The 14494-nt window shown below is 44.5% G+C and overlaps 1 protein-coding gene across 5 annotated transcripts in view; it reads right to left on the reverse strand.

Annotated features, from left to right (window-relative positions):
* Window positions 1–14494, reverse strand: part of Acsl1 (acyl-CoA synthetase long-chain family member 1) — a 66241-nt gene that overhangs the window by 50396 nt on the left and 1351 nt on the right. The window contains exon 1 of one of the 5 annotated variants that reach the window (XM_006253125.5): window positions 8662–8908. The exons of the other annotated variants lie outside the window; for them this stretch is intronic. The gene's annotated coding sequence lies outside the window, so the exon portion shown is untranslated. Of the gene's footprint in view, window positions 1–8661; window positions 8909–14494 lie in introns of those variants that run through there. 5 annotated transcript variants of the gene reach the window in all.

The following is a 14494-nucleotide window of genomic DNA, read 5'->3' on the forward strand; positions in this document are numbered from 1 at the left end:
AAAAGATGAATTTCTATGGACACACATGGGATTGGTTCAAATATCTGTTCATAATAATCTCCATATTCATTAGAATCATATATAGATAAGCCAAATGACAAACTAAATTACTTAAGGAATATTGCTTAGGCTTGCCTATCTATCCACCCACCTACCTACCGATCTATCAAAGAGGATCTTGCTACATAGCCCAGGCTGGCCTTGCTACATAGCCCAGGCTGGCCTCAATCCTCCTGCCTAGTCTTCCTAGTAGAGTTCAGAGGCATCATTTTCCAGACCACTTTTTCAGGCTCTACCATTTTCTGTGAAATATCTCGATATTTTTCTCTTTCACTTATTTAATTTGGATAATTTTTGAAAACATATATGCATCTATCACTAAAAGCAACATTCCCTCCATTACAGGAACACATTTAATTATGGATCAATATATCCTTGATTGATTTTTAAAGTGATTTTCAACATTTGCCTTTGGAAGGTCCAACACCAAGAAGTAATTCCCTACTACCTATTTCTCTTTGTGTTATTAAAGTCCACCAGTTCTTTTACAGAGACCTAAGAGTGGATGCAGGAGAGATGTTCCAGGATCAGGTGCTTGCCCTACCTGATGAGGCTCAAAGTGACTGACAGTACACAATAGAACATTGGTGAGACTTGTAATAAGAAGACTGAGTAAGGGACCAGAGAAAAGGACTGTCCTTGTAGTAAAGTACAAGAATTATTTCCTACTTAGAGGAAGAACAACAACTAAGAAAAACTTAGACCTGGTCTTGAGACTTGAAACATGAACACAAGAAAGAGGGCATAGCAAGGGAGCAGTACAATAGATGGTGACAAGGACGTTAAGGGGAGCTACATGGTAAAAGTCTAAGCTGGCCCTCAAAAGGTAGAGACAGAGACAAGAAAAAAAGCAACTCCCTACTTATGTCTAACACTATCAAGAAATAAACCAGGAACAAACTAACCAAGTTAAAGAGGATAGAAGGAAAAGGGATGATATTCAGCAATCAGTTGAGTTATAAATTTTTTAAAGATTTATTTATTTATTTTTATATATGTGAGTACACTGTAGCTTGTCTTCAGATACACCAGAAGAGGGCATCAGATCCTATTACAGATGGTTGTGAGCCATTATGTGGTTGCTAGGAATTGAACTCAGGACCTCTGGAAGAGCAGTCAGTGCTCTTAACTGTTGAGTCATCTCTCCAGCTCCAAGTCATGAATTTTTGTTTTTGTTTTTCCTTTTTAAAAAAAGACTTAATTTATTTACATGGGTACACTGTAGCTGTCTTCAGACACACCAGAAAAGGGCATTGAATCCTATTACAGATGGTTGCAGGGAATTGAACTCAGGGCCTCTGGAAGAATAGTCAATGCTCTTAACCTCTGAGCCATCTTTCCAGCCCTATTTTTGTTTTTCAAGATAGGGTTTCTCTATATAGCTCTGGCTCTCCTGGAACTAGTCCTGTAGACCAAGTTGCCCTTGAACTCTGCCTGCCTTTGCCTCCTCAGGGCTGGGATAAAGGGATGCACCACTACCACCTGCCGAGACATGATTTTTTAAAAAAAAATTTGCTTATTTTTATTTTACATTTATGAGCGTTTTGCCTGCATATATATATATATATATGTGTGTGTGTGTGTATGTCATGTGCATGCCTGGAGCCCTTGGAGGCCATAAAAGGGTGTTTGATCCCCTAGAACTAGAGTTACAGACAGTTGGGAACCATCGTGTAGGGGCTGGCAACCAAGCCTGGGTCCTTTGGAAGAGCAGCCAGTGCTCTTCAGCACTGAGCTATCTCTCCATGCCTTAGTTCCAATGTTCTTAAGAGTGGGGGTCAGGTGAGTGCTTACAGGACACAGTTACACACGGGGCTAAGTGTGACCATTATCATGGCCTTTCTACATTGCACGAGGTGGTTATTGCCATCAATCCAAAGGACAGGAGATATTCTGTTCCTGTTCCACTCAAGGAAGGACATGTAGTAAATAAAAACACAGTCTGAAGGCAAAGCTTATGGACCCTGAGCGGTCAGTGCTGCCACCCAGGAAAGAGGACTTGAGTCCAGGTAGGGGTGGGAGGCCATGTTGCTGATGACAAATGCCTCAATGCACCATGCTTTAAAAGCCCAAACTCCCATCACCAGATGAATGAATAAGCAGGTTATGGTATGTATGTGTGTGTGATATATCACACACACACACACACACATACACACACACACACACACACACACACACACACACACACACACACACCAGATCAATATTCAGCCTTTCAAAGAAAAGCAGGAAAATACCCCAACGTGTAGGTAATATGAATGAACAGAGGAAGCACCAAGCTAGGTGAAATAAGCCAAAGGGAAGGATATGAGCTTCTACCTGAGGTTTGTGGAATCAGCAAATTCACGGAGAGAAAGCAGAGCAGAGGTTACTAGGGGCTGGGGGCAGGGGAGGGGACATGGGAGACATTGCCCAACAGTTGCAAAGGTTTTGTTTAGAGTGATGAAAACTGTGAAGCTGGACAGTGGCGATGCTTACACAACACACCCAGTGCCATTGGGCAACTGTATGCTTCAAAACAGTTCAAATGGCAACTTTCACATGTAGATGAGCTTTTTCCACCAAAAGAAAAATCCATACAATCTATCAGAGGCAGAGCTCTGGAAAATACCTGGCAATAACAGACAAGGCCTTGGAGAGCTGAGTTTGGGGCCTGGGAGAATGAATGTCAGGAACAGCAATAGTAAATGTGGAGTTTGAACAGGAAGGTAGTCTGTGACAGAGCTACCACCCCAACTTTCCAGGTCCCTAAAGCCTTCCTCCATGGGCAAGATCAAAGGTTTTGAGGTAGCCACACTTCCCTGGAAAGGGTCCCTTGTTGCATCTCTGGCCTAGAACAGCCACAGTCACAGGTTTCACAGTATAATGCTGCCTTCGTTCCCCACCTATGTGCCTGGCCTTTACAGTCCCTCCCTCCCAGCCTTTCCCAAAGAAAATCTTCCCCTCTAGTCTGTGGCTCTGATCTCTCTCTCCCACTGGATCTTTTGAGACCTATTTTATGGTGTGCAAATCCCACCAAACAGGCCAGTGGCCACTCTCTAACAAATCCTTACAGGAACTCCTCACTGGAGCAGCTCACACTCCAACTGATCTCCTAGGATACTTATTTTGTGGCCTTTGTGAGGTACCTCGTGCCTCCTGGTAAACACAAGCAGGAGGTCTGTGGCACTCTGGAAGTATGGTACCTATATAGCTCCTTCTGACTCCTCCTACTCTGGTGTTTAATGTAGTGACTAGACCAAAACAGGTTCTCAGTGTTTACTAAGGAGGGAGGAGCCCTCTGAGACTTACACTATTGTTTTACTGCAATCCACTGGAAGAGACATTTACACAAGGGTGACTCCACAGAGGAAAGAGATATCCAGGGTGTTCTCACATTTCAGCACTACTCTTCATCCTGGCTCCCACCTACAGTCCCACATCCTGGAGCAGAGGTAAACTCCATGGTTGGGTGATTTGGACTGGCTGGAGAAGCTAAAGGAGGCTGACTTAGTCTGTATATAAAGGTATCCTCTTGTCCAGTCCCCATGATGCCTTGTATGTCTCTAAGGATTTCACTTCCTGAGGAGTTTGTCAACACTAAAGGAAACAGTTCTTGGGTATTTAGGGATATGACCATACCTCATCAGTTTGAGGCTGCACGCAGGGGCCCAGGTTCCATGAGCAAATGACAGAAGGAGAGAGAGCTCCACTGTGACACTCTAGGTTAGTTTTCTATTTCAAAATGGAATCCTGCAAACCACACATTGGGCTCCTAGGCCTGGAGCTGGAGCAGTGGAGGTCTCTGGTGAGGACAGCATTCCCCAGACTCTGAGAGCTGGGTGGGTGGCCCCTCTGAGATGTAAAGGAAGCTTACTATAGGACCTGCTCAACATTCCCCAGAACATGTGATATAGTCGAAAAGTCAACACTGTATGAAACTCTCCACCCCCTCCCTTTTCACCCAGCCACAAAGAGGATCTGTGTGTTTGGATTCCTAAGGTCACATGAAGGCCTTTATGTAGGACACCAAGGTTAAACTTGAGTCAGATGTATTTAAGAAACTTCCTATTTGGAGAATAGCCAGAGGTAAGCAAGATTATTCCATTCGTCCTCCAATATGTATTTACTGTGTAGATGACTGATGCTTGACATGGAGGGGAGAGACTTTTCTTCAGTGACGTGACTACTGATAAGGTGCTCAGACGCCTGTAAACACACACACACACACACACACACACACACACACACACACACACACTAGTGCAAATGATACTAAAGAAGGAGGGGCTAGGTGGGAAGAGGAAGGGGATTAACAGGAGTGATGAGATGAAAGAGGGTAAGAGGGGTGACTATGGCTGCAACATATTACATACACGTATTACATACAAGTACATACATGTATCATAATGAAATCCATTATATATAATTATATACACAGGCTAATAAGATATTAAAATACTGAACTGACATTTCCATTTCGAATAAAACCCTTATATATAACTAACACCGGCTAATAAGATATTAAACTATTAGCTGATTTAACACTGTTCCATTTCTGTATACATTTCATAACAAAGCAGGGGCGCTTACTGAGAAAGGCTACAGAAGGAAGTGGACTTGGATGAAGGGGCTGCTTCAGTCATTCAGTTTCAGTAGACTGACCCAACTCTTCCTAAGGAAGCACCTGACAGGGCAGGTTACATCAGATGATACCTGACCCAAGACTAGAGGGTGACACCATGGTCTCAGAGTGTTGGACAACACAAGTAGAGTCTGTTACTGTAGCAGGTAAGAAGGAAATAAATTCCCCTTGCCACTAAAATAACCCACAAGAATAGACCCTCTGCTTTACAAAGGAAGCCAGAGGTGAGACACCCCACCACGAGAAGGAAGAGCCACTTAATAAGTAAAGGGACCCATGTCTAGTTACCGCAGCTAGGGCTAGAACCCAGCTAGGCAGGAAGGCCTTTCCTAAGGGGCTACAGGCAGGAGGAAGCAGGGTTTTTGTGTTTGAGAAGGAGTCCAGTCCTCGAGATCACCTCAGGTATTTTGTCCAAAGCCTCTCTCTTAGAGAAATGGCTATGGAAATTGCACAGAACAGAAATGTGGAAAGAATCCTGGACTCAAACACAAAAGGTTCCACTCCAGGTACTGGCTGTGTCCAGATGAGCCACACAGTCATGAACCAGGCTTCTGCCTATGTGGACCTCAGAGGTACAAAGGCAGTGAGACCAGTAGAAAACCACTTCCCTTTGTGTCAAGAAAGCCATGCTGGCCCCTCCAAGACAAGATGATGATGGGGTCAGCCAGTCATCAAACCAAATCAACAGGATTCCACCCACACCTCAAAACCCCAGGGAAAGGCACAGGAGGAAACCATTGAAAATGCCAATTCTGAGCTGGAGAAATGGCTCTGCGGCTAAGAACGTATACTTTTCCTACAGAAAACCTGTTCTGTTCACAGCACCTACGTCCGGCAGCTACGACTGCCTTTAACTCCAGCACCAGGAGGAGCCAGGGCTTCTGGCCTCAACAGTCACCTACACATACTCACACAGACACACAGAGACAGACAGACAGACAGATAGACAGACACACACACACATACACACATATTCACACACACACACACACACACACACAACCTCTCTGCCCTCTGTGGGCATTGGCAGTCACCTGCACATACACAGAGATACAGACAGACAGATAGACAGACATTCATCTACACATACACACAGACACATACATACCATGCAACTTAAGAATAAAAATGAATTGTAAAGCCCATCAGTTCTATGGTTGTAGCCTGTGTTTGTTTTTTATTTTATTATGCTTTATATTGAGCTCTCCTCCCCAGCTTTTTAATTGTGGTAAATGCAGAACAAAATCTGCCACATCAACCACTAACTATATTTTCAATAAACAAGATATAACCGAATTCAGGTTTGTTAATGTTCTTTTGTATTTATGTATTTTCCACCTGTTACCCAGAGGATTTAGGGTGGTAACCTGCCCTTATTAAGGAATGACAGATGGGCTATAAACCTCTCTCAGAAAACACAGTTAAGCCGTCATTGCCTGTGCTGAGCTGGGCCCTGGTGCAGGCCTCAGCAGCCCTGGGAGCAACTTCCACATATGTATGTTTTCAGCGAGGACCTCGCAGCAAACCGAACAGTACTCTCTCTGCACACTGTAGGGAAATAAAACTTTTCATTGATCCTTTTCAAATAGAAGGTCATTGCCAGGAGGATGAAGCCCTAGCAATGCTCTCCCACCTTCTCCTAGTTCAGGAGAACAATGAAGGTAAACAGGCCTGTAGGAGCTAACCCAACATCTCAAGACACCTCAGGATGGCATCTAGCAGGAAAGTGGTAGGGCCATGTTGCTGCAAGCACCTGGGGGGAAGAAGCGGGGGAGAACATTCTGTGTATGAGCTGGAGGCCACCAGAGGGCTGTGTAGAGACCAAATCTAAACAGTCAAAGATGGGGGGGGGGGGGTGTGCATATGACCACCCATGAAAACCAGATCATATGGGGATCAGGGGAAGTGGACAGGAGCAGGGTCTCTCTCCTAGGACATATTCCTGTCAGCAAGTTATGGAAGAGCTGCTGAAGGCTCATCTTCCCTCCAGAATACTTAAAGAATTAGCCATGTCCTTGCAGGGGGTCTAGGTCAGTAGGAAGAGAGAACAGACTCTGGCCTTGTCCTCAAGGAGCCCACAGGGCCCAGTGACTCAGAGGTGGCAGTGATCAAATAGCAGTGACCTGGATAAGAAGGCTCAAGAGGGCACAGGTTGGGTAGGGTTACTTACACCTCTTAAAATAGAACAAGGCTTCAGAGTAACTGTCAACTAGAAAAATGGCTTAGCCCCACAAAGCGTGAGCCTCAGACCGAATACAAAACACACACAGATACACACACAAGGTTAGAGAAGTCACCCTTCAGTTTTGCCAGACCTCGACAGGTAACTTAAAAAGCAGAAACAAATGGACTCTTTAAAACTATTTTTAAGTTGTAGGGCTCTTCAGAACGCAAAGAAACCTTTAAAGAACATGGGCCCTTGTACCTTTGTGGGAGGTAGTGAAGTTAGAGAAATCAACAGGTGAAATGGAGGGCAGGTTAATCGAGATTTTGCTCATTGTCTGAGGAGGCCAGGAGAGGTATCCGTGACACCACGGGACACTAGGTAAAATTACCCCGAGTTCAGGTAACCATAAGGAGAGGCAACTCGCTTAGGGAAGCTAAAAAAAAAAACAAATCTTAGTGACAGAACAATGACCTACCTTATAAAGGGCAGGAAAAACAACAACAGAAGTAAATGCCAAGTTTGGTTGTTATCTCTTGAAATAACCAAGTTACATTACTTTGGGGATCTTTACATTCCCATTATATTTAATTTAAATTCTTGCCACAAAGGTCCCCAGATCTATTCAATAGTCCACATAGTACAATAAAATTACCATGTACCCTTGACCCTTCTGTTGGCTTCAACTGCAACTTAGCTAATATTGTTCTCTCTCTCTCTCTCTCTCTCTCTCTCTCTCTCTCTCTCTCCCCCTCTCCCTCTCTCTCTCTCTCTCTCTCTCTCTCTCTCTCTCTCTCTCTCTCTCTCTCTCGTGGATTTTAAAGCAAATCCCACACATCCTGTCATTCAGGAGACACTCTGAGGTGCCAACAGTGCTCTGACTCCATACATTAGGGAACTATTTGTGGGGCGGCAGTGAGCCCGACTGGCGCACGTAGTGCATCCTGCCAACGGCCCAAAGACTAAACCCAGGGAGCCAAGTCAAATGTTGACTCGGAGCAGCCAGTCCAGCACAACACTGAATTTCCACGCAAGATACAAGTCCATGTATACTCGCTTGGCAAATATTCATTGATTTCCCACTACACTGAGTCCCAAGCCAGCCCACGCTTCCAGAGACATGGCTGTGAACCAGAGAGAAAATAAAGGACCTGTCTAATTAAGGTTTCCGGATTGAAAACTCTGTAGAACAAAACCAAAACACACTCTGGCTTTTACTGACTTGCCTGAAGTCAGACACATTATCTGACGTGGATCAGAACCTATTTTCAGAGAAGTTTATTTTATATCTCCCGCTGACACACTGGGTCGCCTTTTTAAAAAGTAGCCCTGAGATCTACTGCCATGCTGACAGGAGAGAAGGGGACGACATTCTGGTTCTCTATACTTCTAACACATCCCAACTGGTGATAAAAAAAAAACCGCACCTGTAGCATGAACGTGCTTTCATTCATAAACAATACCAACATTCTCTAGAATGTTTTATGGCCATGAAGCAAATACAGATTTAAAGACAGACAAGACGATATCTCTAATCGTTCTAATATTTACATTGTCAATCCTAATTTGTGGTCTAGCTGCACTCTCCTCCCACCCCCCAACACACACACACACACCAGCCAACCAAGGGTCAGTGTAACCACTATCAGAAACCACACTCAGTCTTTATCTGCCTCTTTGGCACCTGCCTGGTGAGGCTCATCTGCTTCTGCCAGAGTTGCCTCAGAGGCTGGCCACGGACGGGGAAATCTGTCCTGGGCCAGGAATACTATAGCTTTAGCCCCTACCCCCAATGGGCAAGCATTCTTACCTTACTTACACTCTGCAACCCCACATTCATGTCCAAGTCTTGTTAGGAAACCATAAGACTTTCACTATCCCCAGAGGCTAAGCCAGGGCTCTGGAGGGCTCTGGAGTTTGGATCTGTCCTCTATGGGGTGCCTGGTTGGATTGGTGACACGTAAGGCTCCTGTCAGTTCTACATGCTAGGATGCCTCACGGCTTGTCTGAGGTACAATGTGGGTGACTGTGTTACGGAAGGAACAGAGACCTATTTGACCGCTGTACTCCTGGCACAGGATCAAGGCACACCTTTAAAGAAGGAGTACCAGGTAAGTCGGCTCCAGTACAGTTATATAAGATTAGCTAGAATTCGACACTAATCTCCCTCCCACACCCTGAGAAACCCAGAGCCAGCTGTGTCTCATCCACACTCAGCTACAGGGGGAAAACAAACCTGAACTATACTCTTAGGCCCAACGTTTACCTCCAGGAGGCACACGCTTTGGTCTGAAGATTTTCAACCCCTTGATCCTAACTGCTAAGATCTAGCCTAGCAGAGTAGACACTGCGTATTGTCAGGGGACATTACCTTAATGTCTCCCAGCTTCAGCTGGTTATCCAGACACCATGAAGGGCCAGCCAGGGGTAAGGTGCTGTATGAAATGCCAGGGTCAGTGGGCTGAGGCCATGCTATACAAGGAAGGAAGCCCCCACCAAACAAGCTTGAACTTGGGGACCAACAGTGGAAGATCCCTGACCATTTCTGCTCAGGAAAGATCTGATCAGAGCTTCATTTCCAGAAAAGCCATTATCCCTTCCTCCCAGCACCCACACCCTTTGCATCTTAACTATGAGCCATCGCTGTCTCTGTGGAGGTGGCAGACTCTAGACTTGGTTAGTGGTACTGAGAATCAAAGCAAGGGATTGGTGCCCACGGGTGATATTGTCCAGTGAGAACATGAGAATAAATAGACATTCCCCACTGATGGGCTTGGGGACACGTGTCAAGGACAATACCTAATGTCAGTCATCTTTGGGCCAGTGCAGGGCCCAGGAGCATTTCTGGGAATGCAGAAATGACAATGACTAGGTCATTACCTGGAGCTTACAGTATGGTTGAAAGGCCCCTATGAGGAAGAAATGTATATATACACACATATTAACACACAAACAAGTCAGAGCCAGGGATGCTAATCGAAATATCCAGTGACCAGTGAAAAAGATTCTAATATCAGAATTAGCAGCTAGGACATTAGCGACCACAACCATTTTTTATCTGGTATAGGCGTGCTTCGAAATTTTAGCCACTAGCTTGGTGGCTGGTGAACCCTAGCTGAGTGTCAGAGAACCTAAGGTTCCAGCGTATGAGAGACACTGAAAAGGGAGAGAGTCACACTCGGGAAAAGTCCCTCTGAGCAGCAACTCTGAGGAAAGAGGCTGAGAAAATGATCAGCATTAGAGCAAGACCCATGTCAACACAGGTCACTGAGGCCTGCGCCCACTTCCAGGATCCACACCAGCAACTCAGGTCCCTGGACAGCTGAGTCTCAGGGTGCATAGATCCTTTAGTCCCAAGGCCACATGTCCTGATGTTCCAATTTGCAAGCCTTTGAGAAGAGAAGGGAAAAGAGCAACTGGAGTCAAGCTACAGAAGCCCTTGATAGGCTAACTAAAGAAAGTCTTGGGACTCTGATGGTTTCTGCCCTGAAGTTCTGCTTCAGAAAAAAAGTTATCCTCTTCTTTCTTAGGCAACATCATCATTCCTCCGCATTTTTTTTCATTTTTGAGAGAGTGTAGTCTCATCTCTAGTACATGCTAGCCTGAAACATGGTATGTAGCCCAGCCTAACCCCAAACTCAAAGTGACTCTCTCCCTCAGCCTCCCAAGTGCTGGGATTACAGATGCTACCATGCCTGGATTTGTTTCTTTTGTTTTCAGTTTTCATTAACAAGGGCTTCTGCTATCTAAACTGGAGATAAAAGACTGTGAACTTAAATACTAAGAATGCAAGGAAGAAACAGGTGCATGCTGGGAAATGTTGGACAGAGAGCAGATTACAGTAAGCAGAAACCTGCTGACTACTTGAGTCTTAGGACATTAAGTCAAGGACAACACTGGGGGCCAGCAATTCCTTGAACAAGCCCAGGGCCCAGGAACAAACTCTTTGGGGGGGGGGAGGGGGCGGCGAGGGGAAGGCAGGCTGTGTAAGCTTGACTAGCTATACTCTCTCCCTGTACCACAGTCACTGCATCAGTGAGATGAGACAGCTAGGCTCTTTCAGAGGTCGGGGTTTGTCTGAAGGGACTCTGAGGTGCCAAGAGAGAGAAGTGACTGTGTGTGGATCCCACCCACACTTGATCCACCTGACTTCACCCACTGCAGCCCTGTTACATTTCACCCATGGCTTCTAGTTCTTCACTTTTACCAGGGAAATCAACTCAGAATCACTGGGCAAGACCACAGTGCCTGCAAACTCTGAAGACAGAGGAGTCCATCCTCTGGTCTCCTGAATGTTCGCAACAGTATTGCTAGACCATGCCAGGAAGGAGGTAAGAGTGTTTCCCAGATCCATAGCAGAGAACAAATCCATGTGTCACCGTGAAGTGAATCTCTTACTGCTGCGCTTTGGCTCCAGACTGACGCAGGGCCCTATTCTGGCCCGTGGTCTCCTCGACACTTGCTGTATTGATCGTTTACCCCAATTGTGCTTCAGGCTTCCAAGACCTACTGCAAAGGCAGATGAGGCCTTTTACTCTTTAATTCTCATACTGAACTATGCTGAATCAAGCTCTTGTCACTCAGAACTCAGGTGTTATGAAGAGAAAATTCATGGATGAGTATAAACAAGACAAAGAAAAGTCAAGGAACTTTCCAGGCCCGAGACATCTCGCACCAGAGGGACATCAGAGGAAGCACTTGAAAAAGCACAGGCCCCAAAGCCAGGCAGCCTAGACTCAAATCCTGCCTTGAGCAACTTAATCTCCAAATCTCACAGAGCAGTGCTTCTCGACCTGTGGGTCAGGACCCCCCTTTAAGGTCAAAGGACCCTTTCACAGGGGTTACCTAAGACCACAGAAAACACAGGTGTTTACATTATGATTCGTAATAGTAGCAAAACTACAGTTATGAAGTAGCAATGTAAATACTCTATGGTTGGGGGTCCCCACAACATGAGGAACTATATTAAAGGGTCGCAGCATCAGGAAGGTTGAGTCCCACTGTCACACTGACCTCACAGGGCTCCTGGGGGGACCATGTGAAGTACCCAGAAGCCTCTACCACATCAGCCAGATGAGGGACATTGTAACAATGTAAACCTGCGGCATTTTCCTCCTAATTCTGCTTATTCAGTGGTATTCTGACCTCCTGCTACAGACACCTCACCTACAACAAACCCGAGTGGAGACTGCCAATTTCTACAGTGGCCAAAACCCTGCAAATGGGTAGATAATACATTTATCACAAGTTGCACCCCAAATGTGGAAATGTTCTAAAAGGCAAACCACTTTTCTGATGCCCTAACTTCTTTCCGTTTATCTTTCTAAACCATGAAATCCTTATTTCAACAGCTTTTCACTAAAGTACACGAACATTAAAACCAACTCAAGAATTTTCAAGTACTCGACAAAATCATGAGTTTTGTTTTGTTTTTTTTTTTAAAAAAAAACATGCTTAACTTTAAACATGTTTTAACTAGAGAAAAGTGCTTGGTAAACTGTTCTGAAATAAACAACAAAAAGAGAGTAATGAATAAATTAAAAGTAATCTTCAAAATATGTTAACAAATCTGAGATCACTATATAACTGACGTGATTAAAAATGAACTGTCTGGAGAGATGGCTCAGCAGGTAAGAACATCGGTTGCTCTTCCAGAGGACCTGAGTTCAATTCCCAACATCCACAAGGCAGCCCTCAACCATCAGTAATTCCAGTCCCAAAGGATCCAAAGCCCTCTTCTAGACTCTGCAGGCCTGCATGCAGACATACGTGGAGGCAGAGTATCCAGACACATAAAATAAAAATAAAAGGTTAATTTAAAAAATGAATTGTCGGGGCTGGGGATTTAGCTCAGTGGTAGAGCGCTTACCTAGGAAGCGCAAGGCCCTGGGTTCGGTCCCCAGCTCCGAAAAAAAGAACCAAAAAAAAAAAAAAAAAGAATTGTCAAAAAGTTCAACTTCAAATATATGCCTTAAAATTATTTTTCAATTTGCTTATACAACTGGAAGAATATAAACCCAAATGTAGTTTCTTGAAGACCTTTCATTTTTATATATCCTGATATATATAATATATATATATATCTTATAATATGAAAAAGTAAAGTGTAGTTTAATTTAGATATTTAGACAGCTCTCATATATTTTACTTAAAGCTTGAAGACTAGCAAATAATTTCATAAAGAGAACTAACCCAGGCTCCTATGTGCGTAAACACTGGTTTTGAAATCCCAGACTTAAGATATAGGGCATATGCTGTTCCCTGGAGGCTCCTATTATCCTAAGGAAGTACAGCCCTCACAAACCTCCAGGTTAAAGTGGCAGCCCTCCCAGCCAGTCAAGAAACAAGAAAAGGACTGCTCTCTTGTAATCTCTAGCTCCTCACCTTGACTCCTCAAAGTCTACATCTGACAAACATGACTGCCTCCAACGGTTAAGAAATTGTAAACATCGGGATGGACAAAGTAGAGAAATTAACTTATTCATGTGGTAATTTTCTTTCCCTTGGCCATATTATCGACTACCCTGGGATTACACAAACTAAAATTCCTCAGGACTTGACATTGAGCCTTTTGTGAAGAGGAGGAGTTCAGTGTACCATCACAAACACTGATCAAAAAAACCTCTACTTTCTTGTTCAGCTAATTTTAGGCCTCGAATTTCTTTCAAGCTCTCGGGTGCCCCTCAGGGTACCAGGATGTTGAAACCTAAATTCAAGCACGGCAGCTTCAGGACACCTCTGTACCCTGAGAACTACCCTCCAGGCAACAATGCCAAAGGTGTGTCATGACCCTCAAGTGCTGGTTTAACCACTGGTTTGGAATGAAGACCTTCACTAAGGACTCTGACACCTTAAGCTACCTGGGCAGAACAGTCAGGCTTAAAGTGGGAGGGTTCAAGAACCTCACAGCTGAGAGCTGCCTTAAAGTAAATCGAGTTCTTCCCCCTTTGCAGCCCGAAAGCTGTGCATACCGCATCATGTCAACAGGCCTGTGCATGAGACATTTCTCGCGGTGGAACTTAAACCGAACTTAAGTCCTAAGAGACAGTGCATGCAAAAGAGCAACGAGTGGCAAGCTTTTGCATCAAATGAAACTGAGCGTACAAGCTAAATGACTGTTAAAAAACGATTGAAGATAAAGGTCTAGAAGTTATGGCAGTTATCCCACATTCCAGCAACAACAACAACAACAACAACGCCGCAGGGAGAAAAGACAAAATCTCTACTGGCAAATGACCTAAACCACCTGATCTTTCCTGGGGCCCTTAACTCCAAACACAGAATCCCACAGCCCTAGATAGTCACAAACTAAAGATGCTCTAAGAACATCAATTCACAACACCATGACATGTTGGCTTGCATTTGGTGGCGCCACACTGAGTAGTTGAAAAGTACCGGTATGGTATAAATAGGTAACCTGTCACTACCTGCATCTGTCAGATGCCACGTGTTAAATGTCAAGACTCCCAAGGTCTACTGATTTCAGCCAGACTGTAATAATAATAAAACACTGACTAAAATATAAATAACAGAGGCAGGAAGGAAATATGTCAAAATGTTTAGAACCACGGATGGGGAAGGGTTTTTTGTTTTCATTTTAAGCTTTGTCTGTTTACTGTAAATTTAGAAGAGGTGAGTAAATA

This window comes from Rattus norvegicus, chromosome 16, assembly GCF_036323735.1.
Source record: "Rattus norvegicus strain BN/NHsdMcwi chromosome 16, GRCr8, whole genome shotgun sequence".
Classification (NCBI taxonomy): domain Eukaryota; kingdom Metazoa; phylum Chordata; class Mammalia; order Rodentia; family Muridae; genus Rattus; species Rattus norvegicus.